The sequence below is a fragment of the Pseudophryne corroboree genome, chromosome 1 (assembly GCF_028390025.1).
Source record: "Pseudophryne corroboree isolate aPseCor3 chromosome 1, aPseCor3.hap2, whole genome shotgun sequence".
Taxonomy (NCBI): Eukaryota; Metazoa; Chordata; class Amphibia; order Anura; family Myobatrachidae; genus Pseudophryne; species Pseudophryne corroboree.
Window position 1 is genome coordinate 129,365,641 of NC_086444.1, and position 19,623 is coordinate 129,385,263.

The following is a 19,623-nucleotide window of genomic DNA, read 5'->3' on the forward strand; positions in this document are numbered from 1 at the left end:
AAAATCGCGGAGCCCGAAAACCGGGTCTGATATTAGTTCAATCCCGAGGGAAGGCTGCCCAAGTCCGCGGAGCTCGTGTGAGAAGGGCATTCGTCAGAAAAATCGCGGAGCCCGAAAACCGGGTCTGATATTAGTTAAATCCCGAGGGAAGGTTGCCCAAGTACGCGGAGCTCGTGTGAGAAGGGCATTCGTCAGAAAAATCGCGGCGCCCGAAAACCGGGTCTGATATTAGTTCAATCCCGAGGGAAGGCTGCCCAAGTCCACGGAGCTCGTGTGAGAAGGGCATTCGTCAGAAAAATCGCGGAGCCCGAAAACCGGGTCTGATATTAGTTCAATCCCGAGGGAAGGTTGCCCAAGTCCGCGGAGCTCGTGTGAGAAGGGCATTCGTCAGAAAAATCGCGGAGCCCGAAAACCGGGTCTGATATTAGTTCAATCCCGAGGGAAGGTTGCCCAAGTCCGCGGAGCTCAGGTGAGAAGGGCATTCGTCAGAAAATTTGCGGAGCCCGAAAACCGGGTCTGATATTAGTTCAATCCCGAGGGAAGGTTGCCCAAGTCCGCGGAGCTCGTGTGAGAAGGGCATTCGTCAGAAAAATCGCGGAGCCCGAAAACCGGGTCTGATATTAGTTCAATCCCGAGGGAAGGTTGCCCAAGTCCGCGGAGCTCAGGTGAGAAGGGCATTCGTCAGAAAATTTGCGGAGCCCGAAAACCGGGTCTGATATTAGTTCAATCCCGAGGGAAGGTTGCCCAAGTTCGCGGAGCTCAGTTGAGAAGGGCATTCGTCAGAAAATTTGCGGAGCTCGCAGCCGGGCTCTATACCTTCCCCCCCTTGCCCATCGCAGCGCCCCCTGGTGGGCTTAATCCGGTACTACGATTTGTGGAAGTCTTGCCGATGAGTGGAGACTGGCACCCCTCGGGCCAGGACAGGCTTCCAGGAGCCTGGGGAAAATCGGAGCATGTGACGCAAAAGTGTCGCGCGCACCACCCGACACGTGACTCTAATAAGAACCACCTCTCCGGATGTGTAATAGGAAGCACGTGCTGGGGCCTGGGCCCTTGATTCCCTGAACACTGTATTCACGGTGGGCGTGGTTAGACAGAAAGCGCGGGCTTGGTATGGTGTGTGCGCCACAAACCCCGGAAGTCCCGTGTCTGCTGGTCCCATTGAGGCAATGGACAGAACCGACAGCAGCGACGAAGACTATCTCCCTGACTCGTCAGAGTTGAGCAGCTCGGATGATAGTGGAGGGGAGGAGACGTCTTTTCACGGCAGGCAGGATCTGGAAGTGTCCGGGGCTTGCTCCGCGGAGGCCGAACCAAGTCTCCATCCGTCCCGCGCAGTGTCGGTCCAGGTACTTACCCGAAAAGCAGATGGTTCGATTGCATGTAAAAAGAAAAATTTCTGCCTGTGGTGCGAGAGGCCATTCTCAAAAATTGCGAGACATGTGCAAGCTGTCCACCACAATGAGCATGAGGTAGCAAGGGCACTCAGCTTTCCGAAGCGCTCCAGGGAAAGGACAGTGCAGCTAGACCTGATTCGCACCCGGGGAAACTTTGCCCATAATGTCGGGGTTCTCCGTGAGGGCAGCGGAGTCCTCCTACCGTGCAAGCAGCCGGAAGAAGCAACGGCTCCCCAAGATTTCATGCACTGTGTAAAATGTAAAGGGCTATTCTCCAGGAAGCACCTGTGGCGCCATGTGAAGAGGTGCCCGCTCCGCAAAAGTGACAGCCCCAAACCTGGAAGAACCAGGGTGCAGGGTCTCTTCACTTACGCCACACCTCTCCCGAAGGATGTTGGCACCGGCCTCTGGAAGTTGCTGAGCGAAATGAATTATGATGATGTGGTACCGGTAATCAAAGGGGACCGCTGTATTATGCAGTTCGGTCAGCACCTCTACAACTGTCTGGGGTCTGATGTCAGCAAGCATGATTACATCCGTCAGAAGCTCAGAGAGGTGGGGCGGCTTCTGCTGAAGGCGATGAAGGTCACACCGTTGCGGTGTATGGAAGATTTCATTTGCCCACGGAATTTCCTGCAAGTGGTGCATGCTGTGAGGAGCCTGGCCGGTTACGATGACCGCACCAATACATATAAAATACCCTCGTTGGCTCTTAAGGTGGGACACAGCTTGCAGAAGATTTCTGCTATGGTGGAGTGTCAGGCATTGATGGAGGGCAGTGCCCTGACAGTGGAGCGTGCCCGAAACTTTTGGAAAATTTATGAGGCGAGGTGGAGCGAGCTCATCTCCACTGCTGCCCTGAAGACACTTCGAGAGATAAAATGGAATGCACCGCTGCTTCTGCCCTTCACTGATGATGTTAAGCGCTTGAACCTGTACCTCCTTGACCGTCAGCGAGAGTACATTGATGAGTTGTCCTCCCACCCTTCCAAAAAGCAGTGGTCCATGTTGGCCAAAGTTACCCTCACGCAGCTGATTCTCTTCAACCGCAGGAGAGAAGGTGAGGTTTCCAAGATGCTGCTCTCCTCCTTCGATTTACGGCACACAGCCGATTTGCAGGGTGATGTGGCCCAGGCCCTGTCAGAGCTGGAGAAGGCACTCTGTCGTCACTTCTCCCGTATTGAGATTCCTGGGAAAAGAGGCAGGAAAGTCCCTGTCCTGTTATCCCCAAGCATGCAGAAAGCGATGGAGCTCCTCACAGAGAAGCGGACAGAATGTGGTGTGACCCCACACAATATCTACATGTTTGCTAGGCCAACAGCCATGTCCCATTATAGGGGATCCGACTGCATACGTCTCTACGCCCGGGAGTGTGGGGCCAAGCACCCCGAAGCATTATCTTCCACCCGCCTACGGAAGCATGTGGCTACACTTTCCAGGGTCCTCAACCTGAGCGATACAGAGATGGATCAGCTTGCTGATTTCCTTGGACATGATATCCGGGTGCATCGGCATTATTACCGCCTCCCGGAGGGTACCCTTCAACTGGCCAAGTTGAGCAAGCTCTTTCTGGCTCTAGAGCAAGGGAGAATGGCTGAATTCCGGGGCCACAATCTGGAAGAGATCTCCATTGATCCAAACGGTAGGTATCACTTGACAGTGTGGCTCCAGGGACTGACTGTCTAAGTGGGCTGGTGTGATCGGTTTCCCTGTCCTTCTCTATCCACAGAGCCGATCCAGGTGGTGAGCGATGACTCTGGGGATGAGCCAGAGAGTCAAGATACTGAGGTTCCCATGGGGCACATGGGAAAAGAAGCCGGCAGCGTGGTGTTGGCGGCGGATGGAGGTGCAGCTAAAGGTGGGTGTGACTGTCCATTCCATTTGAGATGCGTCCATGACTGGTGGTGGCGTTGCGTGGTGACTGACCTTTCTTCTCCCGCACAGGTGACAAAAGGGGTGCCAAGCGCAATCCGTGGACCCCAGCAGAAGTGAAAGCTGTTGAACGTCACATGATTCGGTTCATTCGCTCATTCAAGGTGCCGGGCAAGAATGACTGTGATGCGTGCCTAAGGGCAGAACGACAAGCGCTGAAGGCTCGGAACTGGCTCTCGGTTAAGTTTTACATTAAGAACCGAATTACTGCTGAAATTAGAAAGAACCTTTCCTGAATAAAATGTATCTGCTGCTGAATACATGTTTCCTCTATCTCTAATTAACCCCGAAAATAAATCAGTTATGTGGGTGTCCTCATGAGGCATGTATTCCTGAATAGGTCCCCATGAGGAAGGTTCCAGACATAGGTCCCGATGCGGATAGAAAAACAAGTGTGTGTGTGTGTGTGTGTGTGTGTGTGTCTGTGTTTGAAACAGAAAAATCTCAGCACTTTACTTATTATATTACAATAGTTATTTTATTAAAAGGGAAGGAAAAAGGGGGAAGAACAGTGGAAGATGGAAGGAAGACAGGAGGAAGAACAGGGTCTAAAAGGGAGGAAGACGGGAGAGAGACAGGGAGAAGAATAGGGGCTAGATGAAAGGAAGACGGTAGGGAAACGGGGAAGAACAGTAGGAGATAGGAGGGAGAAGGTAAGATGGCAGGAAGAAGGGAGGGAGACAGGTGGGAGAACAGGGGAAGATGGGAGGCACACGGGATGGGAGGAAGATCGGGTGCTAGATGGGAGGAAGACAGCAGGAGATATGGGGAAGAACAATGGAAGATGGGAGAAAGATAGGGGGCAGAACAGTCTGGTGTTCTCGTGAGGGGGGGGATCAGCCTGGTGACAGGGGAGGAGAGGTATTAGCCTAGTGACAAGGGGAAGAGGGGGCGATTAGCCTGGTGAGGGAGGGGGGGATTAGCCTGGTGGTGGTTGTGGTGGTGGCGGTGGAGGGGGGCTTAACCTGGTGACAGGGGGAGGAAGGGTGACATGTCTGGAGGGGGGTTAGCCTGGTGACAGGGGGAGGAGGGGGGGATTATGATGGTGAGGGAGGGGGTTAGCCTAGTGACAGGGGTAGGAGGGGATTAGTTTGGTGAGGGGGGGTTAGCCTAATGACAGGGAGAGGAGGAGAATTAGCCTAGTGACAGGGGTAGGAGGGGGAACTAGCCTGGGGAGAGGAGTGGGGATTCATTTGGTGAAGGGGGTGGGTTAGCCTGCTGACAGGAGGAGGGGGGGTTAGGCTGGTGAGGGGGGTTAACCTGGTGACGGGGAGGAGGGGGATTAGTTTGCTGAGGGGGTTAGCCTAGTGACAGGGGGAGGAGGGGAGATTAGATTAGGCTGGTGACAGGGGGAGGAGGGGAAATTAGGCTGGTGAGGGGCGGAGTAGGGGGTTTAGCCTGGTAACAGGAGGAGGAGGTGTGATCAGTCTGGAGGGTGGGTTAACCTGGTGACAGGGGGGGTGGAGGGGATTAGCCTGGTAACAGGGTGAGGTATGGGGGATTAACCTGGTAACAGTTGGAGGAGGGGTTAGCCCATTCACTTGCGCTGCTGCTACATAATATATTCCGTATATTACCTGTCACTGCCAGATGGTGGCTCCAGGCTATCTGATTTACCATGGCCGCCAATCGCCGCACATCCGCGGGCCGCCCGGCGTCTAGAGGGAGCCGCTGCTGAGACAGGAACCCTGCGGGAGCCGCCATAGCCGGGGGTGCAGCTTGGCGGCCTTCCAGATAGGCTGGGGGCGTGGTCCAGGCTGTCCGGCGCCCCTCTCACTGCCGCAAACGCTTAGTAATAATAGGGCCGGCACTGGTCCCCTCCCACTCATCCCCTCAAGGCTCATCTCTACATTATGGCGGTGCCGGCAGCAGCAGAGCAGTGCAGCTGGTTCCTAGTGCCACAGGAACCTTTCTAGCGCCCAGCAGTAGATAGAGCTCAGGCGGTGTGGATCTGCAGCTGTGCCCACCAGACCGCAGCGTCACTGGCAGGCTGGTGTAGCAGGATTGTTTTTCCTGTTTACAGCAAGTGGCTGTGGGCCTATTTTGCTGATGGGCCTGGAGCTGCAGCTCCATCAGCCCCATTGTTAATCCGACCCTGCGGGGAACGCTATAATTAACAGTAGAAGAAAGTGGAGTGAATGCGGGATTAGTTGGGCATCTGGGTCCTAGTAACAGAGTATGTCAGCTGTACATGACTTTGGTATAATAGTGCCACAATAGTCTCCTTTTCTGTGTAAGTAATGCTGTAACAGTCCATTTTCTTTATTTCCTATCTTATAGGGTTCCAGTCAGCATGTCAATAGGTTCTGAATGTAGGCAGTATATTTTTGTTATATTGTTAGGTTAGGGTGTGGGTTAGGTTAGGTTAAGGGTTAGGCTAAAATAAGCATAATAATAATAATAATAATAATAAACAAAGTGGTGTCATTATGAACATGTTGACATTTATAAATGTCATCCTAACATCCAAGTCGGCATTCTGACTGTTGACATCCTGGTGTCTAAATTCAGAATGTCTGAACTATGACTTTATACATTTTAAATAATGGGAATTACACAGAACTCAGTCTGGCCAGTAGTACTTAGGACAATCAGATGCGGCGAATGGACCAGAGCATTAGAGCACACACAATTCAGCTGATTTGAATGCAATGTTGTACAAACTCCTTCCATCCATTTCCCAATTAAGGAGGCCATTGAATGGCCCCTTACTGCATAATTCACACTCATTTGTTGCTCTACAGATCAATATGCTCACTTATTTGGTATAAGTGCAACATTGACCAGCTACGTACAAACTTCGACTTGCTTCCCAAGCATGGGATCAGTGATGTTGTTAGTGATGACAGCTTGGAAGAGGTGGAAATGGAATTGTACAATTAAGGATGATGGAAACGTTGGAATAACTTTGTGGAGGCATATGCTATAAAGTCCAGGGAGTACTGCCCATGTGTGGCATGTATATAATTATATATATTTGGAATTATTTATCTATAAATCTGGCACATTCATCACTACTATATTTTTGCTTTCTATATGGAAATGTGATCATTATTATTGTCTCACATGTGGCTTATTGTGAGTATATGCTACATCATTACATCTTTACACTTTTTTCTATTTACTGTTTATCTGTAATGCTAGCCATTTATTTGCGACTAATACTACTGATCCGATCGGCGGAAATTGAGAAGCGTCGATCTGTCGGGGAATCGGCAAAAAACTGTATGTTGTAAATCGCTAGCTAACCAATCCCGATTATTTTTGGTTGGAATCGGTGAATCGAGAATTCTCAATATATTGGAATTCCCCAATCCCCCTACCCAAGCATCCCGAGAACAGTTCTCCCCTATTGTATGGGATCCTTAACCTGTTATTATTGTAGGCTATGCCTCATATTGTCTTTCCTATATTCTAGTGGACTATATACAAGCGGACACCTTTGGTTTGGCTTGTACATATTGCAATCTTTTTGTTTAACCAATATTTTTTTAATTATTTTTTGCAAAAGTAGATACAAGTCCCAGATGCGGATGTGGATCATCAAATCGACAATGTTTAGGTCGACCACTATAGGTCGACAGGGTTGGAAGGTCGACAGGGTTTCTAGGTCGACATGCGCTGGGTCGAAAAATCAAAAGGTCGACATGAGTTGTTGTTTTATTTGTCATTTTCTGCGTACAGTGACCGGGAAGCCGAATTAGCACACCGTGTCCCCTCGCATGGCTCGCTTCGCTCGCCAAGCTTCGGGCAAGATTGCCGTTCCAATCGTAGTCTATGTGGATCGTTAAGTATGAAAAGGTTCAAAAAAAGAAAAAATAAGAATTTACTCACCGGTAATTCTATTTCTCGTAGTCCGTAGTGGATGCTGGATACTCCGTAAGGACCATGGGGTATAGACGGGCTCCGCAGGAGACTGGGCACTCTTAAAAGAAAGATTAGGTACTATATCTGGTGTGCACTGGCTCCTCCCTCTATGCCCCTCCTCCAGACCTCAGTTAGGGAAACTGTGCCCGGAAGAGCTGACATTACTAGGAAAGGATTTGGAATCCAGGGTAAGACTCATACCAGCCACACCAATCACACCGTACAACTCGTGATAACTATACCCAGTTAACAGTATGAACAATAACTGAGCCTCTCTCAACAGATGGCTCATACAATAACCCTTTAGTTAAGCAATAACTATATACATGTATTGCAGAGAGTCCGCACTTGGGACGGGCTCCCAGCATCCACTACGGACTACGAGAAATAGAATTACCGGTGAGTAAATTCTTATTTTCTCTGACGTCCTAGTGGATGCTGGGTACTCCGTAAGGACCATGGGGATTATACCAAAGCTCCCAAACGGGCGGGAGAGTGCGGATGACTCTGCAGCACCGAATGAGCAAACTCAAGGTCCTCCTCAGCCAGGGTATCAAACTTGTAGAATTTTGCAAAAGTGTTTGAACCCGACCAAGTAGCAGCTCGGCAAAGTTGTAAAGCCAAGACCCCTCGGGCAGCCGCCCAAGAAGAGCCCACCTTCCTTGTGGAATGGGCTTTTACTAATTTAGGATGCGGCAGTCCAGCCGCAGAATGTGCAAGCTGAATCGTGCTACAGATCCAGCGAGCAATAGTCTGCTTTGAAGCAGGAGCACCCAGCGTGTTGGGTGCATGCAGGATAAATAGCGAGTCAGTTTTTCTGACTCTAGCCGTCCTGGAACCATAAAGTTTCAGGGCCCGGACTACGTCCAGCAACTTGGAATCCTCCAAGTCCCTAGTAACCGCAGGCACCACAATAGGTTGGTTCAAATGAAACGATGATACCACCTTAGGGAGAAATTGGGGACGAGTCCTCCATTCTGCCCTTTCCATATGGAAGATCAGATATGGGCTTTTACATGACAAAGCCGCCAATTCTGACACACGCCTAGTCCAAGCTAAGGCCAAAAGCATGACCACTTTCCACGTGAGATATTTTAGCTCCACGGTCTTAAGTGGCTCAAACCAGTGGGATTTTAGGAATCCAACACACGTTAAGATCCCAAGGTGCCACTGGAGGCACAAAAGGGGCTGAATATGCAGCACCCCTGTAACAACGTCCGAACTTCAGGCAGTGAAGCCAGTTCTTTTTGAGAGAAAAAGGGATAGGGCCGAAATCTTGGCCTTTATGGATCCTAATTTTAGGCCCATAGTCACTCCTGACTGTAGGAAGTGCAGGAATCGACCCCCCTGGAATTCCTCTGTAGGGCCTTCCCGGCCACACACCAAGCAACCTATTTTCGCCATATACAGTGAAAAAGTCTTGCTGTCACGTCTTTAATAGCCTTTATCAGCGTAGGAATAACTGCATCCGGAATGCCCTTTTCCGCTAGGATCCGGCGTTCAACCGCCATGCCGTCCAACGCAGCCGCGGTAAGTCTTGGATCAGACAGGGTCCCTGTTGCAACATGTCCTGACTGAGAGGCAGAGGCCATGGGTCCTCTGAGAGCATTTCTTGCAGTTCCGGGTACCGAGTCCTTCTTGGCCAATCCGGAGCAAAGAATTTTGTTCACACTCCTCCGTTTATTACAATTCTCAGCCCTTGGGTCTGAGAGGAAGAGGAGGGAATATATAGACCGACTGGAACACCCACGGTGTTACTAGTGCGACCACAGCTATCGCCTGAGAGTCCCTTGACCCAGCGTAAAACCTTTTTTATCTTTTTATTGAGGTGGGACGCCATGTAGTCCACCTGAGGCAGTTTCCATCAATTTGCAAAACTGCGTGAAGACTTCCTGATGAAGTCACCACTTTCCCGGGTGGAGGTCGTGTCCACTCCCGGAATGAACACTGCCGACAGTGCGCTTACTTGATTCTCCGCCCAGCGAAGAATTCTGGTGGCTTCTACCCTCGCCACCCTGCTCCTTGTGCCACCCTGGCGGTTTACATGAGCCCCTGCGGTCTGACTGGATCAGAACCGGTTGGTCGCGAAGCAGGAACTACGCTTGACTTAGGGCGTTGTATATGGCCCTTAGTTCCAGGATATTGATGTGAAGGCAAGTCTGTTGGCTTGACCACAAACCTTGGAATTTACTTCCCTGTGTAACTGCCCCCCACCCTCGGAGGCTTGCATCCGTGGTCACCTGGACCCAGTCCTGAATGCCGAATCTGCGGCCCTCGAGAAGGTGAGCACTCCGCAGCCACCACAGGAGAGACACCCTGGCCCTGGGGGATAGGGTGATTAACCGATGCATCTGAAGATGTGATCCGGACCACTTGTCCAGTAAGTTCCATTGTCCTTGCATGGAACCAGCCGAAGGGGATGGCCTCGTATGATGCCATCATCCTTCCCAGGACTCGAGTGCAGTGATGCACTGAAACCTGTTTTGGTTTTCAATGGATTCCTGACCAGTGTCATGAGCTCCTGAGCTCTCTCTATCGGGAGATAAACCCTTTTCTGGTCTGTGTCTAGGATCATGCCTAGGCGAGGCAGATGAGCTGTAGGAACCAACTGCGACTTCGGAATATATAGAATCCAGTCGTGTTGCCGTTTCACTTCCAGAGAAGGTGATACGCTGTCCAGCAACTGCTCTCTTGATCTCGCTTTTATGAGGAGATCATCCAAGTATGTGATAATAGTGACACCTTGGTTCCGCAGGAGCACCATCATATCCGCCATTACCTTGGTGAAATTGGTAATGACAATCCCGTACCGCAATTCTGAGGTACGCCTGATGAGGTGGATAAATGGGGACACGAAGGTATGCATCCCTTATGTCCCGATTCATTTCAGGCTTGCAATGACCGCTCTTAGCGATTCCATCTTGAACCTAAACCTTTTCAGGTATATGTTCAGGGATTTTAATACAATATGGGTCTAACCGAACCGTCTGGTTTCGGGATTATAACATGGTCGAATAATAACACCCTCTTGTTGAAGGAGGGGACCCTTGACCACCACCTGTTGAAGATACAATTTACGAATTGCAGTTAACACTGGCTCCCTCTCTTGGGGGGAAGCCTGCTGGGTCCTCGGTGTGGGGGCATCTTCTCACAGTCCAGCCTGTATCCCTGCGATACAATTTCTATTGTCCAGGGATCTAACAGGGAGTGAACCCACTTGTGGCTGAACTTACGAAGGCGTGTCCCCACCGGGCCTAGCTCCGCCTGTGGAGCCCCAGCGACATGCGGTGGATTTTTGTAGAGGCCGGGGAGGACTTCTGTTCCTGGGGACTAGCTGTGTTGTACAGCTTCTTTCCTCTGCCCCCGGCTCTGACAAGAAAGGACGCACCTCAGACTTTCTTGTTTCTTTATTCGAAAAGCTGCATTTAATAATGTCGTGCTTTCCTAGGCTGTGCAGGAATATAAGGCAAAATATCAGAATCACCAGCTATAGCTGTGGAGACCAGGCCCGAGAACCTTTCTCCACACAATCCTCAGCCTTCCATATGCCTCTTAAGTCGGCATCATCTGTCCAATGTATATTCTACAGGACACGTCAAGCAGAAATCGACATAGCTTTTGTCTCTAGGACCCAGTATACTCATATCCCTTTGGGCATGCTTTATAATTATATAACTATCACTTAAGACAGCATCTTAAAATATTTATATGCATACTAGGGTCTCAATCTCTGCTGATAAGGTACCTGTCCACGCTGCCACAGCGCTATAAACCCATGCCGACACAATCGCCGGTCTGGGTAGTATACTAGAATGTGCACACTATCTGCAGGATCCTTGAGAATAGCTAGTGCAAACAGGACACCCAAGGGGAAGATTCTCAACACATCCTGGCCCTAGTGGGGAAAGGATACAGCCTGAGAATTCTCTTGTGGGAAGCTGCCGTCTCTTGTCTGGAGATTCCCGCTCTTTTTCCTCATGAGAGGAGGGAAATTTACCTCAGCATTCTTCCCCTTAACATGTGTACTCTCGTGTCAGGGACAGATGAGTCATCAGTGATATGCAAATCATCTTTTATTCCAATAATCATATATTGAATATCTTTTAGCCCTCTTGGCTGTAACTTTGCATTATCGTAGTCGACAGTGGAGTTAAACTCTGTGTCGATACTTTGTTATTTTGGATAGTGAACATAGAGAGACTCTGAAGGACTCTGTGACATAGGGACAGACCAGGGTAGATTTCCTTTCTGTTCCCTAACCTTTTGTGCAATAATTTTACCTCAGCACTTACACATATCCAAACAGGTGTCGGCGTTGTCGACGGAGACACCCTCCCACACACATATCCGCTCTATCACCTCCTTAGAGGAGCCTTTTACCTCAGACATGTCGACACATGCGTACCGACACACCACACACACAGGGGATGCTCTATTTGAAGACAGTTCCCCCACAAGGCCCTTTGGAGAGACAGAGAGAGAGTATGCCAGCACACACCACAGCGCTATATAATTAGTGATGAGCACCGGAAATTTTTCGGGTTTTGTGTTTTGGTTTTGGGTTCGGTTCCGCGGCCGTGTTTTGGGTTCGAACGCGTTTTGGCAAAACCTCACCTAATTTTTTTTGTCGGATTCGGGTGTGTTTTGGATTCGGGTGTTTTTTTCAAAAAACCCTAAAAAACAGCTTAAATCATAGAATTTGGGGGTCATTTTGATCCCAAAGTATTATTAACCTCAATAACCATAATTTCCACTCATTTTCAGTCTATTCTGAACACCTCACAATATTATTTTTAGTCCTAAAATTTGCACCGAGGTCGCTGGATGACTAAGCTCAGCGACCCAAGTGGCCGACACAAACACCTGGCCCATCTAGGAGTGGCACTGCAGTGTCACGCAGGATGGCCCTTCCAAAAAACACCCCCCAAACAGCACATGACGCAAAGAAAAAAAGAGGCGCAATGAGGTAGCTGTGTGACTAAGATAAGCGACCCAAGTGGCCGACACAAACACCTGGCCAGTCTAGGAGTGGCACTGCAGTGTCACGCAGGATGGCCCTTCCAAAAAACACTCCCCAAACAGCACATGACGCAAAGAAGAAAAAAAAGAGGCGCAATGAGGTAGCTGTGTGAGTAAGCTAAGCGACCCTAGTGGCCGACACAAACACCTGGCCCATCTAGGAGTGGCACTGCAGTGTCACGCAGGCTGGCCCTTCAAAAAACTACTCCCCAAACAGCACATGGCGCAAAGAAGAAAAAAAAGAGGCGCAATGAGATAGCTGTGTGAGTAAGCTAAGCGACCCTAGTGACCGACACAAACACCTGGCCCATCTAGGAGTGGCACTGCAGTGTCACGCAGGCTGGCCCTTCCAAAAACTACTCCCCAAACAGCACATGACGCAAAGAAGAAAAAAAAGAGGCGCAATGAGGTAGCTGTGTGAGTAAGCTAAGCGACCCTAGTGGCCGACACAAACACCTGGCCCATTTAGGAGTGGCACTGCAGTGTCACGCAGGCTGGCCCTTCCAAAAACTACTCCCCAAACAGCACATGACGCAAAGAAGAAAAAAAAGAGGCGCAATGAGGTAGCTGTGTGAGTAAGCTAAGCGACCCTAGTGGCCGACACAAACACCTGGCCCATCTAGGAGTGGCACTGCAGTGTCACGCAGGCTGGCCCTTCAAAAAACTACTCCCCAAACAGCACATGACGCAAAGAAAAATGAAAGAAAAAAGAGGTGCAAGATGGAATTGTCCTTGGGCCCTCCCACCCACCCTTATGTTGTATAAACAGGACATGCACACTTTAACCAACCCATCATTTCAGTGACAGGGTCTGCCACACGACTGTGACTGAAATGACGGGTTGGTTTGGACCCCCACCAAAAAAGAAGCAATTAATCTCTCCTTGCACAAACTGGCTCTACAGAGGCAAGATGTCCACCTCATCATCATCCTCCGATATATCACCGTGTACATCCCCCTCCTCCCAGATTATCAATTCATCCCCACTGGAATCCACCATCTCAGCTCCCTGTGTACTTTGTGGAGGCAATTGCTGCTGGTGAATGTCTCCACGGAGGAATTGATTATAATTCATTTTAATGAACATCATCTTCTCCACATTTTCTGGATGTAACCTCGTACGCCGATTGCTGACAAGGTGAGCGGCGGCACTAAACACTCTTTCGGAGTACACACTTGTGGGAGGGCAACTTAGGTAGAATAAAGCCAGTTTGTGCAAGGGCCTCCAAATTGCCTCTTTTTCCTGCCAGTATAAGTACGGACTGTCTGACGTGCCTACTTGGATGCGGTCACTCATATAATCCTCCACCATTCTTTCAATGGGGAGAGAATCATATGCAGTGACAGTAGACGACATGTCCGTAATCGTTGTCAGGTCCTTCAGTCCGGACCAGATATCAGCATCAGCAGTCGCTCCAGACTGCCCTGCATCACCGCCAGCGGGTGGGCTCGGAATTCTGAGCCTTTTCCTCGCACCCCCAGTTGCGGGAGAATGTGAAGGAGGAGATGTTGACAGGTTGCGTTCCGCTTGACTTGACAATTTTCTCACCAGCAGTTCTTTGAACCCCTGCAGACTTGTGTCTGCCGGAAAGAGAGATCCAAGGTAGGTTTTAAATCTAGGATCGAGCACGGTGGCCAAAATGTAGTGCTCTGATTTCAACAGATTGACCACCCGTGAATCCTTGTTAAGCGAATTAAGGGCTCCATCCACAAGTCCCACATGCCTAGCGGAATCGCTCTGTGTTAGCTCCTCCTTCAATGTCTCCAGCTTCTTCTGCAAAAGCCTGATGAGGGGAATGACCTGACTCAGGCTGGCAGTGTCTGAACTGACTTCACGTGTGGCAAGTTCAGAAGGTTGCAGAACCTTGCACAACGTTGAAATCATTCTCCACTGCGCTTGAGACAGGTGCATTCCACCTCCTATATCGTGCTCAGTTGTATAGGCTTAAATGGCCTTTTGCTGCTCCTCCAACCTCTGAAGCATATATAGGGTTGAATTCCACCTCGTTACCACTTCTTGCTTCAGATGATGGCAGGGCAGGTTCAGGCGTTTTTGGTGGTGCTCCAGTCTTCGGTACGCGGTGCCTGTACGCCGAAAGTGTGCCGCAATTCTTCTGGCCACCGACAGCATCTCTTGTACGCCCCTGTCGTTTTTTAAATAATTCTGCACCACCAAATTCAAGGTATGTGCAAAACATGGGACGTGCTGGAATTTGCCCAGATTTAATGCACACACAATATTGCTGGCGTTGTCCGATGCCACAAATCCACAGGAGAGTCCAATTGGGGTAAGCCATTCTGCGATGATCTTCCTCAGTTGCCGTAAGAGGTTTTCAGCTGTGTGCGTATTCTGGAAAGCGGTGATACAAAGCGTAGCCTGCCTAGGAAAGAGTTGGCGTTTGCGAGATGCTGCTACTGGTGCCGCCGCTGCTGTTCTTGCGGCGGGAGTCCATACATCTACCCAGTGTGCTGTCACAGTCATATAGTCCTGAGTCTGCCCTGCTCCACTTGTCCACATGTCCGTGGTTAAGTGGACATTGGGTACAACTGCATTTTTTAGGACACTGGTGAGTCTTTTTCTGAGGTCTGTGTACATTTTCGGTATCGCCTGCCTAGAGAAATGGAACCTAGATGGTATTTGGTACCGGGGACACAGTACCTCCAACAAGTCTATAGTTGGCTCTGCAGTAATGATGGATACCGGAACCACGTTTCTCACCGCCCAGGATGCCAAGGCCTCAGTTATCCGCTTTGCAGCAGGATGACTGCTGTGATATTTCATCTTCCTCGCAAAGGACTGTTGGACAGTCAATTGCTTGGTGGAAGTAGTAAAAGTGGTCTTACGACTTCCCCTCTGGGATGACCATCGACTCCCAGCAGCAACAACAGCAGCGCCAGCAGCAGTAGGCGTTACACGCAAGGATGCATCGGAGGAATCCCAGGCAGGAGAGGACTCGTCAGAATTGCCAGTGACATGGCCTGCAGGACTATTGGCATTCCTGGGGAAGGAGGAAATTGACACTGAGGGAGTTGGTGGGGTGGTTTGCGTGAGCTTGGTAACAAGAGGAAGGGATTTACTGGTCAGTGGACTGCTTCCGCTGTCGCCCAAAGTTTTTGAACTTGTCACTGACTTATGATGAATGCGCTGCAGGTGACGTATAAGGGAGGATGTTCCGAGGTGGTTAACGTCCTTACCCCTACTTATTACAGCTTGACAAAGGCAACACACGGCTTGACAAATGTTGTCCGCATTTCTGTTGAAATACTTCCACACTGAAGAGCTGATTTTTTTGGTATTTTCACCTGGCATGTCAATGGCCATATTCCTCCCACGGACAACAGGTGTCTCCCCGGGTGCCTGACTTAAACAAACCACCTCACCATCAGAATCCTCCTGGTCAATTTCCTCCCCAGCGCCAGCAACACCCACATCCTCCTCATCCTGGTGTACTTCAACACTGACATCTTCAATCTGACTATCAGGAACTGGACTGCGGGTGCTCCTTCCAGCACTTGCAGGGGGCGTGCAAATGGTGGAAGGCGCATGCTCTTCACGTCCAGTGTTGGGAAGGTCAGGCATCGCAAACGACACAATTGGACTCTCCTTGTGGATTTGTGATTTCGAAGAACGCACAGTTCTTTGCTGTGCTTTTGCCAGCTTAAGTCTTTTCATTTTTCTAGCGAGAGGCTGAGTGCTTCCATCCTCATGTGAAGCTGAACCACTAGCCATGAACATAGGCCAAGGCCTCAGCCGTTCCTTGCCACTCCGTGTGGTAAATGGCATATTGGCAAGTTTACGCTTCTCCTCCGACGATTTTATTTTAGATTTTTGAGTCCTTTTTTTACTGATATTTGGTGTTTTGGATTTTACATGCTCTGTACTATGACATTGGGCATCGGCCTTGGCAGACGACGTTGATGGCATTTCATCGTCTCGGCCATGACTAGTGGCAGCAGCTTCAGCACGAGGTGGAAGTCGATCTTGATCTTTCCCTATTTTTGGAACCTCAACATTTTTGTTCTCCATATTTTAATAGGCACAACTAAAAGGCACCTCAGGTAAACAATGGAGATGGATGGATACTAGTATACTTATGGATGACGAGTGACTGCTGACACAGAGGTAGCTACAGCCGTGGACTACCGTACTGCATCTGCTAGTATAGACTGGATGATAATGATATAAAAAATATATATATCACTACTGCAGGACAAGTATATATTATATAATGACGGACCTGCTGGACACTGTCAGCACTGCAGACTCCTAAACTACTAGTATGAAGAAGATAGAAAAAAAAACCCCACCAAAGGTAGGTATACAATTATGGACGAGCAACTGCCGACACAGAGGTAGCTACAGCCGTGGACTACCGTACTGCGTCTGCTAGTATAGACTGGATGATAATGATATAAAAAATATATATATATCACTACTGCAGGACAGGTATATATTATATAATGACGGACCTGCTGGACACTGTCAGCACTGCAGACTCCTAAACTACTAGTATGAAGAAGATAGAAAAAAAAAACCCACCACAGGTAGGTATACAATTATGGACGAGCGACTGCCGACACAGAGGTAGCTACAGCCGTGGACTACCGTACTGCGTCTGCTAGTATAGACTGGATGATAATGATATAAAATATATATATATATCACTACTGCAGGTATATATTATAATATAATGAATGACGGACCTGCTGGACACTGTCAGCAGAATGCGTTTATAGAATAAAATAAAAAAACACCACACGAGTGTTTAACTTTTTCAGGCAGACAATATACTGGTGGTCACTGGTCAGTCACACTGGCAGCAAAAGTGTGCACTGTTAAATATGTACTCCTGCTATAACTGCTCCCCAGTCTCCCCCACAATTAAGCTGTGTGAGCAGTGAGCACTCAGCACAGTCAGATATACATAGATGATATTATCATGCAGCACACTGAGGCTGAGCACAGATATGGTATGTGACTGTGTATCGTTTTTTTTCAGGCAGAGAACGGATTATATTAAATAATAAATAAAACTGGTGGTCACTAGTATAACTATCAGCAAAACTCTGCACTCTCTGAGTACTCCTAATGCTCCAGTAAATCAAGTGTCTCACTCTCTATCTAAACGGAGAGGACGCCAGCCACGTCCTCTCCCTATCAATCTCAATGCACGTGTGAAAATGGCGGCGACGCGCGGCTCCTTATATAGAATCCGAGTCTCGCTATAGAATCCGAGCCTCGCGAGAATCCGACAGCGGGATGATGACGTTCGGGCGCGCTCGGGTTAACCGAGCAAGGCGGGAAGATCCGAGTCTGCCTCGGACCCGTGTAAAAAGGCTGAAGTTCGGGGGGGTTCGGTTTCCGAGAAACCGAACCCGCTCATCACTATATATAATACAGGGATGTACACTATACTGAGTGATTTTTCCCCTATAGCAGCTTATATACACAGTTTTGCGCCTAAATTTATGTGCCCCCCCTCTCTTTTTTACCCTTTGTGTACCAGGATACTGCAGGGGAGAGCCTGGGGAGCTTCCTTTCAGCTGAGCTGTGAAGAGAAAATGGCGCCGGTGTGCTGAGGAAGAAGGCCCGGCCCCCTCAGCGGCGGGCTTCTGTCCTTTTATGTACTTTAATGGAGGGGGTTAATGCACATATGCATTTTATCAGACTGTATTATGTGCTTTTCGCCAAGTAAGGTAATCTAATTGCTGCCCAGGGCGCCACCCCCCCCCAGCGCCCTGCACCCATCAGTGACCGGAGTGTGTGGTGTGCTAAGAGAGCAATGGCGCACAGCTGCAGTGCTGTGCGCTACCTTAATGAAGACCGGAGTCTTCAGCCGCCGATTTTCAACTTCTCTTCATTCTTCTGGCTCTGCAAGGGGGACGGCGGCGCGGCTCCGGAACCGGACGACCGAGGACTGGGCCTGTGTTCGATCCCTCTGGAGATAATGGTGTCCAGTAGCCTTAGAAGCCCAAGCTAGCTGCAAGCAGGTAGGTTCGCTTCTCTCCCCTCAGTCCCACGTAGCAGTGAGTCTGTTGCCAGCAGATCTCACTGAAAATAAAAAACCTAACAAATACTTTCTTTTCTAGGAAGCTCAGGAGAGCCCCTAGGGTGCATCCAGCTCTGGCCGGGCACAGATACTAACTGAGGTCTGGAGGAGGGGCATAGAGGGAGGAGCCAGTGCACACCAGATATAGTACCTAATCTTTCTTTTAAGAGTGCCCAGTCTCCTGCGGAGCCCGTCTATACCCCATGGTCCTTACGGAGTACCCAGCATCCACTAGGACGTCAGAGAAATAATGTGAAAAACTCATGTCGACCTTTTGACCTGTCGACCTAGCACATGTCGACCTATAAACCCTGTCGACCTTCAACCCCTGTCGACCTAGTGACTGTCGACCTAAACTTTGTCAACCTAGACAGTGTCGATCTTCAGACCGAATCCCCCCGAGGCAGCTATATCTGCATAACATGGCTTATATGCGGATATAATCTAAAATTATTTTTCATTAAACAATTTGACCTATCCTGTTTGTTTCTTTGCAGAGCACTGCCGCAGAAATCGTCCTATATACTGTACTTCTTAATATACAGAGCCAATAAATACCACAAACCTTTCCAAATGTATTGTTTTCCTGGGACAAGAAATTGAGCATCACGGTGGCACACTGGTTAGCCTGGCTGTCTTATAGTACTGGGGGCAGAGACGTCTTTTCTCTAACGTCCTAGTGGATGCTGGGGACTCCGAAAGGACCATGGGGAATAGCGGCTCCGCAGGAGACTGGGCACAAAAGTAAAAAGCTTTAGGACTACCTGGTGTGCACTGGCTCCTCCCCCTATGACCCTCCTCCAAGCCTCAGTTAAGATTTTGTGCCCGAACGAGAAGGGTGCAATCTAGGTGGCTCTCCTGAGCTGCTTAGAGTAAAAGTTTAAATAGGTTTTTTTATTTTCAGTGAGACCTGCTGGCAACAGGCTCACTGCATCGAGGGACTAAGGGGAGAAGAAGCGAACTCACCTGCATGCAGAGTGGATTGGGCTTCTTAGGCTACTGGACATTAGCTGCAGAGGGACGATCACAGGCCCAGCCATGGATGGGTCCCGGAGCCGCGCCGCCGTCCCCCTTACAGAGCCAGAAGACTGAAGAGGTCCGGAAAATCGGCGGCAGAAGACGTCCTGTCTTCACTAAGGTAGCGCACAGCACCGCAGCTGTGCGCCATTGCTCTCAGCACACTTCACACTCCGGTCACTGAGGGTGCAGGGCGCTGGGGGGGGGCGCCCTGAGACGCAATAAAAACACCTTTTTTGGCAAAAAATACATCACATATAGCTCCTGGGCTATATGGATGTATTTAACCCCTGCCTATTTTTACATAAAAAAGCGGGAGAAAGGCCGCCGAAAAAGGGGCG